Source organism: Pipistrellus hanaki (assembly GCF_964339955.1).
Source record: "Pipistrellus hanaki genome assembly, chromosome: 3".
NCBI lineage: Eukaryota > Metazoa > Chordata > Mammalia > Chiroptera > Vespertilionidae > Pipistrellus > Pipistrellus hanaki.
Genome location: NC_140505.1, coordinates 182979981 through 182993967, shown reverse-complemented (window position 1 = coordinate 182993967; position 13987 = coordinate 182979981). Strand labels below are relative to the sequence as shown.

Below are 13987 nucleotides of genomic sequence, written 5' to 3'. Positions count from 1 at the left end.
AGGGCCCCTGGCCCTACTGAGAGGGACCCCTCAGTGCCCATGCGCAAGAGGCACCTGAGGGGGGGGGGGCAGCAGGGGTGAGGTGGGGTGGGGTGGTGTCCAAAATGTCCGGAAGCTACTGGAAGGCCACTTAGGCTGTGCTGTGGGCTCCTACCCCCTGGATTGTAGCAACAAGTTGCAACAGTTTAGTTTTGTTGCAAAGAGGAAGTTGCAGAATCCCAGTGGCTGCTTTTGAACAGATACATAGATGTTAACAATGTAAGGGAGTTACTCCGGTCTGCTGGGCAGAGCATGAGGGGAGAGAGGATGGGTGGTCAGGGTCTAGACACTGGAATGCAATGTCTTCGCTCTGGAATTTTCTTTCCTTCCAGACTGATGGTTTTCTTGCCCGTATCCTTTCATTTTGCCAGTCCCCATTGTCCCTGTTTCCCTGGCCCCAGCTCTGACTCCAGGGAGCCTGCCAGCACTCCACTGTGTTCCTGGAGAGCAGGAGCGAAGTCACTTGTCGTGAAGGGAGCCACAGGTTTATTGTCACCCACCCACCCACTCACCCACCCAGGGAACCAGAGGGCCGGTGTGGCCCCAGACACGGGCACTGGGACACTTCCCACAGCCTTGTTTGTGCTTCAGGTTTGTCAACTCTGAGTTCCCTTTTCAGACTGCAGAGGGGATTTGGCTCAGGACCAGGCCGCTCGGGTTTGAGGTTTGACTAGGAGAGCTCTGTTCCTCAATGCCCCCTCCGCACACACTCAAAACCCCAGACAAACCCTGCACCTTCACCCGACTTTATTTTTACGCATTGACTTAGAGTTAGCAGTGAGACCAACCTAAGCTAGGGCTTTCGGCACTTGGTAGATGTTCCCTGGTGGTAGAGGCGAGGTCCTTTGTGTATCTTCTTTCTTTATTTCCTGTCACCTTGTTTACACTATTACTTGGCGCTGATTACAGGCTAGAGATTGTCTTTCAGTTTATACTGTTTTTAATTATTGACCAGTGTAATATTGGAGGAGGAGAGGTGGGTGCAAGGAACAGAGAATTAGAGAAAGCAGAAGGAGGCCGCGGGGGTGGGAAGGGAGTGGGTGACTTGAGAAGCAGCAGCTGGGTTTGAGTCCCATTTTCACTTGGTTTAGTAGTCGACTAAATATGCCTCAAATGCTGGGGATAGGCGACTGATTAAAACCACCAGACTCTCTGTAGTTCACATTCTGTCTGCCAGGTAAGCACACTCACCATGACAGGTCAGGGTGGAGGTAGGCGCTGACGAGAACAGGTGAGGGCATAGCACAAAGTACCCCAGACGGGATGACGTAAGCAGCAGACACTCATTCTCACAGTCTGGAGGCTAGACGTCCAAGCCCATGGTGCTGGCAGGGCTGGTTTCCTCTGAGGCCTTCCTCCTTGGCTTGCAGATGGCTACACTCTTGCTGCCTCTTCACATGGTCTTCCCTCTGTGCAGGAGCATCCGAGCTGTCTCGCAAGTGTTCAGATTTCCTCTTATAAGGACAGTAGGCGATTGGATTAGGGCCCACCCTAACGGTTCATTTTGACTTAATTGCCTCTTTTTAAAAACCCTGTCTTCCAAATACAGTCACATTCTGAGATCCTAGTGGGGAGGGGGGAGTTTAAGGCATCAACCTAAGAATTTTTTTGAGGGGAGAGGGACACAATTTACCCCACAACAGGGGAGAAGAGAGTAAGGGGGCGTGTCAGTGAAGGCCTCTCTAATTCAAGAACATTTTCTTTGGTTCCTGAGGTGTGAGGGATGAGCCCTCTAGGACTTGACTCATTTATTTAACTGCTTTGAGTCCCAGTTTGCTCACCTGTAAAATATGGTTAATAAAACCCAATAAATGTCAGTCTCCTTCTGTCCCTTTCTTTCTGTCTGCTCCCCAGTTCCACTTCCGATCAGGGTGCTTAGTAACTGGGCCCACAGAAAGGACCGGGATTGCCGGGGTCCCCCCCCCCCCCCCTCGTTCCCAGCTCCCAGAGGGCTCTCTCACAGGGGTGATGGCATCCCCACCCAGTTCTTTGGACCACGTGTTCTTGGGGGTGGCTCTCTCCTCTGAGGAGCCACAAACACTGTTTTTACATGAGCAAGGAGTGACACTTGGAGGAAACTGGTGCAGGACTATAAACATAAAATACCAGTTGCAGGCCACAGTGTGGGATGGCTGCCAGAGAAAGAGCTCCCCGTTCAGGAGACGAGGTCTTACCCTCCCCGTGCCACTCTCACTTCTCTCATTAGAGGTGTGGCTCCTCGGACCCTTGTGCATGCCCGGCCTGAGGTGGGCACTTACTGTACGCTTGAGAAATGGGTGAATATATTCATACCTGGGTGTGGGTCAAACAGATCCTGGTTCAGCATCAGCGCTGTCCCTGAGCCCGGTGTGACTTTAGACACAAGGCTGTATTCCTTTGGGTCCTGAGCCTTAGCCGCCATGATGAGTATGTCTGGTACTTATGTACATAGGCAGGGCTCTGGAGTCAGACCCTCTGACCTAATCCCGATTCGCCCATTTGCCAGCTCTGATGTTGGTTAAGCCAGGCATCCTTTCCGTGCCTGTTTTCTTTGTCTGTGGAATGAGGAAAATATGAAAATAAAGTTTAGCTTTATTGTTTACATGTTTTATTTGTACATAACTTGTCCAGCATAGTGCCAGGCTATCTATAAATATATCCGTGTGTTTTTTTTTTGGTTTTTTTTTAAACTGTTAAATCTATTTCTATCACTATGGAGCTTGAAGTCAAATGAAAGTCTCCCAGTCCCATGAGAAAGGCGGTATTAATGTTCCCATTTTATAGCTGGGAAAAACTGAGGCTCAGAGAACCTAAATGCCTTAGCCCTGGGTAGCAAGTGAGAGATCTCAGACCCTCTCCTCGGTCCTCAGCTTTTCAGGCCGGTTATTTCCCATACGTGTCTCTCATCCCACTTACCCCATCCTGTGGATAAAGGCTGCGGACTGCATGCTCTTGTGCACAACATCGAAGCAGTGGCTGTTACGACCCAGCGCCTCACTGGCTTCTGATGTCAGGTGTAAAACAGCCCTCCCTGTTCCATCCCACACAAGCCAGTGTTTGGCAGGTGGGTGTGGGCGGCCTGGTGTGTGAAATCTGTCAGCCTGGTCCCCGCAGCGGACTGGAGCTTCCCCCTCAGCTTCCTAGCCCACCAGCACGCTGTTCTCAGCCTGCCTCCTGCCCAGAGCCAGCCTGCCGCCCACCAGCTGATTCCTGCATTTGCCAGCGCGAGGAGGAGGTGGCCGGGTCGCTGCAAGTGCTCACGAAAAATGCCTCCTCTGGGATTAATTACTCAATGCTGAGCGCTGGAATTCGCAGGGCTCCCCCCGCACCCTGGCTTTTCACCTCCAATCGTTTCTACTCCTTCCTCCAAACCTCCCTGAGCTCTGCATTTTCCAGCCAGCATGTTAAACCTCATGTCAGCCAAAGCCGGTTTGGCTCAGTGGATAGAGCGTCGGCCTGCGGACTGAAGGGTCCCTGGTTCAATTCCGGTCAAGGGCATGTACCTTGGTTGCGGGCACATCCCCAGTAGGGGGTGTGCAGGAGGCAGCTGATCGATGTCTCTCCCTCATCGATGTTTCTAACTATCCTCTTCCTTCCTCTCTGAAAAATCAATAATAAAAAATATATATGTATATAAACCTCATGTCAGAGGAAAGAATGGACAGTGTCCTTGGAGGCTGAGGCTGAATTTGCTGTGTTCTCAGAGTGAGGACACGGGGCCAGGGGCACTTCCAGGCTGTAAATCCCCTTGTGTGCAGACCTTCATAGCAAGGCACACCCTGGCAGGCGTACTAAAGAGAGGCTTTCTTTTCCTATAAGTAAACAAGTCCCTGCTTTAATTATCCTTAGGTTGAAATAGTGGACTCCCCTCTCTCTCTTCCCCTCCCCCTTCTGGCTTTCAGACAAAAATCTGAAGAATGTGATCCTCCTGGACCTGAGCAAAGACCAGGCTCTGGGCAGGATTCAAAGCATTCTGGGCCTTACCAGGCAGCCTTTGTAGTTCCTGGATCTGGGACATTCCATGTTCGTTGTGGTCAGGAGTCACTGAGGACTAGGGGCTCATTAAGTTCCTGATCACCCAGGCCAGGTAGCTCAGTCGGTTAGAGCATTGTTTCGATGTGCCCAGGTTGCCAGTTTGATACCTGGTCAGGGCACCTACAAGAATCAACCATTGAGGGCATAAGTCACAGAATAACATCAATGTTTCTCTCTAAAAATCATTTTTAAAAATTAAAAAAAAAAATTCCTGGCTCCTCAGTGGGATCCACAGGGAATAGTGGGGAGAGGTCGGGAAGATAAACATTCCCCACCCCAACACTTTTTTTAAAAAAATCATCACCGAGGATATTTTTCCATTGATTTTCAGAGAGAGGGAAAGTCAGAGAGAAATATTGATGTGAGAGAAACACATCGATTGGTTGCCCCCTGCACGTGTCCTGACCGGTCCTGGCTGGTCCTTGCTGGATGCACTGTTTGCAGCTTCCCTGCATGTGCTCCGAGGCTGTGGGCCATGTGCACTGGCACACAGACTCTGGAGCCTGAAGAGACCTCAGGTACAGACTCCAACAGCCAGTAAGTCACTTACACATTCTGCGCTTAAACTTCATCCGCAAAACAGGATATTAGTAGAACTACGTACATCACAGGGCTGCTGTGTGGGTTAGGGCGATCTCGGGTGAAAAGCACTCAGAAGTAGTACTAGCGGTTGTCAGCATGGTCCTGCGACGTGGGCTTGGCGATTCCCGTTTTCCAGATGAAGAGAGAGAGGCTCAGGACGTTTAAATAACACACCCAGATTCCCTCCGAGTGGAGACCATAGCACTCACATCCACGTCTGCATGATCTCTCGCATCCTCTGAGGTGTGTGCCTGTGTGGACACGTCCATGTGCACATGTCCGTGTGTGTGCACATTCTGGGCAGTGGGAGAGGGTTCTGCCCAGGACAGCATGGTGTTGCCCGAATCCGGTAGCTCCCTGGGGCAGGGGCTGCTGCTCTCCCTCTTCTCACCTGCAGCTTCAGCCTTGGCCCCTTTGGAACCAGGCTATGGTTCTGGCAAAGAAGTGGTTCTTGGTGGGTGGTCAGGTTCCTGGTAAAGGATGTGTGAGGTCATCCCTGTGGCCAGGCTACCCACCTGCTCAAGGGCAGAGGGGTCGGCTGGCCTCCAGCGTGCTACCACAGCCTGCTCCAGGGAACTGCAATGTAATTTTTGTATGTGGTGTGAAATAAGTGGGTTTTATTGTCACTCAATGGCTCCTATTGGGGTCATTCTCCCCAGGTGGCTTTGCCCTGGCTGCAGCCTGTATGCCCAGGCCTGGCACCGGGAGAAAAGGCCCCAGGAAGGAGAGATGGCTTGCTGTTCAGTTTGGGATGTTTTGTTCCCGCAGTCCAGGGTGATCCAGAGCGGCCCTGGGGAAGTGACCTCCGCTTCCCACGCAGTCACTGCTGGTTGTCCGGACGGCAGCTCTGCTCTCAGACCTCCTTTGTGAGATTCTGCTTAACCCTCTGGAGGAAAGGAAGGAAGAGGATCCTCTCGTGTTTGTTCATGTTGCCTTGGTGGAGAGGACACTCCAGTGCCCCTTTGCCTTTGAGCTCATAAACAGGGGCTCCTAAAGGTCCTCAGGCTGAACTTGAAGGTCTCTGTGAGCCCCCAAAGATGGTATGCCAAGGGGTCACAGCCCTCAAAGGAGTCCTTGGTGGCTGAAAGCGTTCAGAATCACTGATCCAGAGAGATGGGAACTTTGGGTTTCCTGTTGAGAGAGAGAGAGAGAGAGAGAGAGAGAGAGAGAGAGAGAGAGTAAACAGATCAGCTATTATCAGCATGAGGATTTGTTCATTACAGGTAGCTTATGCTGCCCAGGCAGATAAAAATGTGGGAGCACCTTCTACAATCTCTGTACAGTGGCCTACTTCTCCCACCTGATCTTTATTTTATTTTAAATATATATATATATATATATATATATATATATATATATATATATATATATATATAATATATTTTATTGATTTTTCACAGAGAGGAAGAGAGAGGGATAGAGAGTTAGAAACATTGATGAGAGAGAATCATCGATCAGCTGCCTCTTGCACACCCCCCTCTGGGGATGTGCCCTCAACCAAGGTACATGCCCCTGCCCGGAATCGAACCCGGGACCCTTCAGTCCACAGGCCTATGCTCTATCCACTGAGCCAAACCGGTCCTGGCTATTTTAATTATATTTTTATTGATTTCAAAGAGGAAGGGAGAGGGAGAGAGATGGAAACATCAATGCTGAGAGAGAGAGTCATTATCAGCTGCCTCCTGTCTGCCCCACACTGGGGAATCGAGTCTGCAATCCTGGCATGTGCCCTTGACTGGAATTGAACCTGGCACCTTTCAGTCCACAGGCTGATGTTTTATCCACTGAGCCAAACCTGCTAGGTCCCACCTGATCTTTTTTTAAATTGAGTTTATTGGGGTGACATTGGCTAATAAAATGATAGGTTTCAGGTATACAGTTCTATTGGGTCGGCAACTAAGTAATTGCGTATTTTTTAAAGAAAATCAAAGAGAATTTTTTCATGGAACTTAATAACTTTATTCTGTAATGTATTGCCCATTTTGATCAATGACCTTTTGCCATCTTTCAGGCAGCATCATAATCCCACGTTCAAAAAACTTCTGGTTTTTATTAGCAAAAAACTGAATCAGGTACGATTTGACATCATCATCATTATTGAAATTTTTACCATTCAAGGAGTTTTGTAAAGATCGAAACAAAAAGTAATCAGATGGTGCAAGGTCAGGACTATATGGTGGATGTGGCAAAACATCCCAACCAAGCTCCGTTAATTTTTGCCGAGTGACCAAAGATGTGTGTGGCCTTGCATTGTCATGATGGAATACAACACCTTTTCGATTTATCAATTCGGGCCGCTTTTCTTCAACTGCATTGTTTAATTTCGTTAGTTGTTCAATGTAGACATCAGAATTGATCGTTCGGTTGGGTGGTAAGAGTTCAAAGTAGACAATTCCTTTGTAATCCCACCAAACTGATAACAAAACCTTCTTTTGATGAATATCAGCTTTTGATGTTGTTTGAGTTGGTTCACCTGGCCTGCTCCACGATCTTTTCCGCTTGATATTGTTGTAAACAACCCATTTTCCATCGCCAGTTATCAGTCGTTTTAAAAATGGATCATTTTCATTACGTTTCTTTAGCAAATTGCAGCTGCTAATGCGTTGCGTTAACTGTGATTCTTTCAGTTCGTGAGGAACCCATGTATCGAGTTTTTGAACATAGCTAAGTTGTTTTAAGTGATTTTCAATGCATGTATGTGATACATGAAGCTTCTCTGCAATCTCACGTGTTGTACTGTGACAGTCCGAATTGATTATTGCTTTGATTAGGGCGTCATCAACTTCAACTGGACGACCAGAGCGTTTTTCATCTTTGAGTGAAAAATCACCAGAACGAAATTTGGCAAACCAATTTTGACACTGCCGTTCTTTTAAGGCTTCGTCACATAAACAGCACATAACTTTTTATGAGCTTGCGATGCGTTTTCCCTTTGCGGAAATAAAAAAGCAAAATATGACGAAAATGTTCCTTTTGATTTTCCATTTTTCAACGAACGCCAAACGAGAACTACAAAACAGATCAAAAAACTTTTTTTACTGATTAACAGCTGAATAGCCAACTATCAAATAACAAAATGTGTTTTACATTTGTACTACGTCTGCAAACTAAAAATTCAACTGAAGCCATATATGTGTGAAACCCGCAATTACTTAGCTGCCGACCCAATACAACACATCTTCTGTGTATTGCATTGTGTTTACCAACCCAAGTCAAGTCTCCTTCCATCAGCATTTCCCCCCCTCTTTCCCCTCTTCTACCTTCCCCACCCTCTTCTCTCTGGCAATCACCATAGTGTTGTCTGCATCCACGAGTCTTTTTGTTTCTTTGCTTAATCCTGACGCCTCACCCAGCACCCACCATCTGATCTTTCTTGTATTAAACTTGAATATAGCACTTCTGGTGTCTCTTCGGCACGGGCCTGGGCCTGGCGCTTTGAGTGGTGATGTTTTGACTGGAGAGTTGACCTGTTGTTATTCTGGATGCTGAGGAACTGGGGCTCTTTCTGTCTCCTTGTGATCACCCACCTGCACTCCAGGTGCTCAAAGGATATTTCCTCAGCCATATCCGGGCAGGTGGTTTCACACATTCCTCCCACCCCCCAGCCTCTGAGTCTCTCTTTTTTAAGGGGGAGGGTGGGGAGCTGCGGAAGGGGTGCGGTAAGGATACCTGCCATGGCTTCTTTGAGGTGGTCCTGATCAAATGATGGGTGCAATGGGAGGGGAACATGTTCACCCCAGAGCCTCACTTTGGCTTTGGACTTGAGCTTGTGCTTGGGCTAATTCCCTGTGTGATCTCGGGGGAGTCGCTGGACCAGTCTGAGCCTCATCTACCCAGCCTCATGGGTGGATCGTGACATTTAGTGGGTGGCAACCAGCATTTTTAGAAATGGAATAAAATCGATTCAAATGGAAAATAGCAGCGTGCATAGGATGTGTTCGTAGATCTTATTTTGTTTGACATGCTTTGTATAATTGTGATAAAAAGTTCTTACTTTTTAATTTTCATTTTTTTTTTTTTTACTGGAGGCTTGAGATAAAAAAGAAAATGTTGGTACCCCCAGGATGAGATGCTCTGGGGAGGGTTTCTTTCAGCCCCAACTTTGAGTGGGTCCCGCCCACTGGTCTGAGCTGCTGGGTCTCCTCCCACCACTCCAGCTGAGCCTGTACATGGAGCCCCTTGCAAATCACAGTCTTTAAAGCTCTTTACAAAATTCTGGGAAATGAGCTGCATTCCTGGGGTGGAATAAATCATGTTGAGTTAGGCTAGGCAGGATGTGACTGCAAACCCCTGAAGTGGGCTGTGTGAGGGCAGCGCCTGTGACTGACTCATTATGAGCTTAGTGGCGACACAGACTTCTTGAGAGAAGAGGCAAAGATTGGGGGGGAGGGGAGCTGGCCGCCCGGGGCGCCACCAAGTACCACTCCTCCGATAGCTCATTCTGGTCCTCACAATGGTCCTGTGAGTGGAGCAATGTTCTGACCACATGGCAGAGACGGGGCTGGCACTCTGTACTGTGCAACTCACAGCTGTCCTCGGGGGTGGCTGCCAGCACAGCACCTCCATTTTGCAAATGGAGAAACCGAGGCCTGGGGCCATGCCACCCCGGGGAAGTTTGTTCTGTTAGTTCAGCGATGAGCCTGCGCCTGGAATTCCACTGTCAGCCAGGCTGCCTCCCGAGTCTGGTTCTTTCTAAGATGCTGTCTGTAAAGGTCACCAATAAGCTTATCGCCAGGTGGAAGGTCTCTCTCCTATTAGTGGAGTGACTTGAATGACTCGCTCCATCAATTTAGGAAGATTGTTTTTGACCCTTGGCCCGTCGCATGTCTCTCAGAAACAAAACAAAGATCAGTGGACATCAGATGTAGCTGGAAGGAGGGAAGGTGAGGAGAACAGGACAGCGATATGGTCCTGGACCCTTTGCTGCTCTGCCTGATAAGGTGAGAATGAGTCACATGAGAGTCACTTATGTTTGGAAAACAACATGTGGGATTATGGGGCTTTAAGAATGGGGTCAGAGAGTCTGTAGAGTTCGGACTCTTTGGGAGACTATTGCTTCGGTACCTGCACGTTGGACAGGGAGGATCCAGCGGTGACTGGGACACATTGTGGCCTTAGCGCTCTCAGCCCCGCCCGATCAGAGTTAGGGTGGCTATTGGTGCAAGCGGCTACACGGTTCTCTGTTATTTCAGTGTTACTTACACATCACTTAGAAGAGCACGCTGCTGAAGGCCTGGTGGCTTCTGGGCTGGGGAGTTTTCAGAAACTGTCTCCTGTTCCTCATGTTGCCTCGGGTTTCTCAGCCTCCTGATGTGGATGCAGGAAGCCAGCGCTTTTCCACGAGACAGCGACCGTATAGTTAAATCTTTGCAGTGAGGTTATTTTTTTGCGTGGGTTTCAGCAAGCCGCTCATTTGCTTGAGGAAAGGAAACCCGTGCAGGACCAGAGGGAAGGAATTACTTTGCTGCAGAACCTGAATGGCTCACATTGCCCCGTGCGCGGGAGGGGAGCTGGAGCAAGCTCGGGAGATGCTATCTGCCGGACAGCAGGCTCCGTGTGTTCAGGGAACATTCATTCCTGAGGGGCAGGCGGCCAGCCAGTCGTCAGCCTTGTCACACCGGGGGCCAGTCTGAGGGCAGAACCTGCGCTGGTCAGGAGGGGATATCTTCCCTAGAATTACTTGCTTCTCTTTGCGGTGTCTCCTGGACTGCTGAGTGCAAGGTCATACCCAGGTAGGCGAGGCCTCAGGTATGACCTCACTGTTCAGATATGGGCTACTTTACAAGTAAGGTCAAGGCCCAGTGCAGAGGACTTTCCTGCAGATCCACAGATCCAGCCGGTGGCCCGGCCTCTTCCCATTTAGTGAGAGCTGCTCATGTACCAGCCCGCCTCTCTCCCTCTATCCCTCTCTTCCTCTCTCTCTCCCTTTGTCCCTCTCTCCCTCTCTCCCTCTCTCTTTGAGGGGTGAGGAGGGGTTGGCTTTGGAATGGTGAACTCTTGGACAGCTAGGTTCCCAGATGACACAATGTGAGTGTAAACCCAGCACTGGGAGCAGCTCATTCACTTCCCCAAGTGCTGATTGAGGACCCTCTCTATGCAGTACCCCCGGCTCAGTCAGTACCTGAGTAGGGAGCAGGGGACAGTCCCTGCCTTCAAAGAGTTCTAGGGACGACGGTGGGACAGGCAGAGAAGCAGTGGCTCTGGGAGGAGGCAGATTGCGCTGTAGAGAGAGGTAAGTTGGAAAGTTGGTTGGGTTTTGAAGGCCACGGGCTGTCATTCTGAATGGAGCTGCCTTCAAGCTCTCATTGCTTTGTGCCTTGATTGATTGGTCACGTGATTCGTTTATGAAGAAATAGTTTCTGTGCCCAAAGCCATGTGTCTGTGGCCCTTAGAACGGAGGTATCTTAGTGGAGGAGAGTCCGCTGGGCACTTTGGTCTGCGTGACACCTGATACGTGAGATCAATGGCAGGAGTGTTCCTGACCTGAGCCAGGCTGTTTGGAGTAGCAGCTCAGACCATGAAATCTGTGCAGCGTTTGCCCCTCTTGTGGTGTTTAATTACCTTTCCCCTAGCCTCCTCACAGAACTCATTCCTCCTGTCTTAGATAAAAAAGCCCATCCCTGCTAATCCATGCTACTTTCCCACTGTTGGCCTTGCCCCCTTAAATTGAGGTCAGGGAGGGTGATCTTTTTAAAATACAAATCCAATGATGTCACCCTCATTACTTCCCACCTCCTGAGGTGGCCTCACCTTATCCCTAGAATAAAATCTACATTCCTCCTGATAAGATCCCGGGTTAGCTGCTGCCTCTATCCCCTCCAGCTTCATCTTTAACTATCCTCCCCTCCTTCCACCGCCACCCAACCCCCCATTCCTTACACATATGGGGGAGGGAAATCTATGCACAAAACTCTGGTGTCATTTTTCAAAATTTAAAAAATATATATATTTTATTGATTTTTTTTTACAGAGAGGAAGGGAGAGGGATAGAGAGCTAGAAACATCCATGAGAGAGAATCATCAACCAGCTGCCTCTTGCACACCCCCTTCTGGGAATGTGCCCGCAACCAATGTACATGCCCTTGACTGGAATCGAACCTGGAACCTTTCAGTCCACAGACCGATGCTCTATCCACTGAGCCAAACCGGTTTTGGCAAAACTCTGGTGTCATTTTTGATGCTCTGGGTTCGTTGGGTGCAGGGCAGTCAGATGACCGCAGGCTTCGCCTTCTTCCGTGCCTTCTTCCCTCAGGCAAACACGAGCATTTCTCATGTTCCCTGGGATTCTCAAGGAGTTCTGGGAAGTCTCCCCCTGGGCCTCGGAGGAGGGGAGGGCAAAGGGGATGAGTTGGGGGTTCTGGTGCTAAATTCCTCTCTGCCCCATCTCTGGTCTGGTTTTCTTATCTGCGAAGCATCAGCACAGGCTGGTTGGAATACTGCTAAGGGAAACAAGTCCCAGCTTCTTCTGTAAGCAAACAACATTCCTGAGGTCGGAAGGGAGGGGGCCCTCAGCAGCCCTCCCAGTCCTCCCCCCTTCTTAGCTTGGGAGGATGAGCACCTTAAGGGGAACTGCTGTACCGCTGGCCCTGGGTGCAGAGTGGCTGACCCCTCCCTGTAGATAACTGTTTAATAGCCCTGCTGCTTATACAGGAGGCTCCTGTGTGTCTCTTTCCTTGTGGGAGCCTGATAGCAGCATCTGAGTGCGTGCAGGGCTGCACAGCTGGGCAGGACCACACCACACTCAAATCCAGCTCTTCTGCCGCTGGCCTCACGCACATCCCACCAGACCTGCGTTTCTCAGGGCATCGAGAAAGCTTCCTGCAGATGTTCCTGGGCCCTCCGCCTGACGGACAGAGGGCAGCGGGCTTCCTTGCTGCAGGCTTCTCAGAACCGCTGTGTGCATGTGACACTGGGGGAGGCCGTGGGTGTCAGGGGGCTCAACCTTCCTGGGCCATGAAACTCTCTTTCCTCCTGCAGAATCCCTGTGTTTGGGAGTCACCGCACTGGGCCACGCAGTTCTCCAGTCTGATGGCACCTGGAGAGTCACCAAACTTGTAGAAACTTTTCATAGGCCCCCTTGGTGTCCTTCTAGGAAGGATTAAGGCTAATTAGGTCAGGAGGACAAGAGACTGGAGTTGGGAGGGGAGTTCCTTTTATTAAGTGTTGGATTCTTTGCTGGGAACTTTAATTACAACCCCTTTGGTGGTAGGCATTTTTTTCTTATTCTAGAGCGAGGAGATTCTTGAGGTATTAACAGCTCTGAGATCATAGGAATTGCGAGCAGGAGATTCAGACCCACGTATGCCTGACTCCAAACTCAATCCCATCGCATTCTCTTACTGTGCATTATAAATACCTGTTTGGGATTTGAAGAATTGCTGCTCCACATGGTAGTGGTTTTTCCAAGTTCTGTCACTCTCTTTGGAGTTGGCACCAAAGATTGATGCCTGCAGCACTTGCTCAGTATTTCTCCAAAAGCAGCAGGAGGGTGGCCTGAGGCCTTCCCGTGGGTCCCAGCGAGGACAGACGCCTGCCCGCTAGCCTGTGCCAGCTGAGGTCCTCTGTGGGTGCGTCTGGTGGTAGATGGTAGGAGTCTCCACATTGGTCAGTCAGGGGCCACTAGAAATTTCCAGAAAACTGAGATGGTTTATTCAACCTTATGAAAAGTTTCTTGGGGACCAAGAAATAATTTTTACTCTTGTATCTCTTTGTGGATTGAAAGCTCTAACGCTTTCCCCCCCTTCTTGTTTTGACGATATAAAAAAATTAGTCCATTAAAAAAATTAGTCCATAAATGGCTTGTAACGGTAGGTGGCTGTGACCTGTGTGTGCCTTTACCTTGGCTGAGCTCTCCAAACTCTCTGGCCTGTATACAGGGATTTTCCCGCTTCTAACAAACCTCCCCCACCACTCCTTCCTCATTTTTGCCTTGTTCCTCAGGCATTCATTCAGGAAACTTAAACAAACCGAGCCCTGCTCTGGGTCAGGCATTGTGCTAGACATCTGAAATAAAAATGAACGAGACCGCTCCTGTCCTCAGATAAAACTGCAAAGAATGAGTGTGGGGCGCAGAGTGGAGGGACACAAAAAGGAGGGCAGTGTTTTTGCAGCAAACAGCAAGGGCCTTCGAGAGGAGAGAACGTTGGAACTGAGGCTTGAGAAAGGGTTCCTGGAGCAGAGGACATACCAGCTTCTTCCAAGTCCTGGAGGATGTGAACAGGAATGGATTAAGCGGCAGAGAAGGGCAGAGGAAGAGGAAGGGTTGGGAGCATTGGAGATTTATGGGCAAAGTCACAAAGGGCCTTCTCACCGTGCAAGGATGGTTAGATTTGTCCTGGAGATATAAAGCCAT

At 49.5% G+C, this 13987-nt stretch overlaps 1 protein-coding gene across 1 annotated transcript in view; it reads left to right on the top strand.

The window, feature by feature from the left end:
* MYH9 (myosin heavy chain 9) overlaps nt 1-13987 on the top strand; it is an 89800-nt gene that overhangs the window by 10747 nt on the left and 65066 nt on the right. The gene's annotated exons all lie outside the window — the stretch shown is intronic.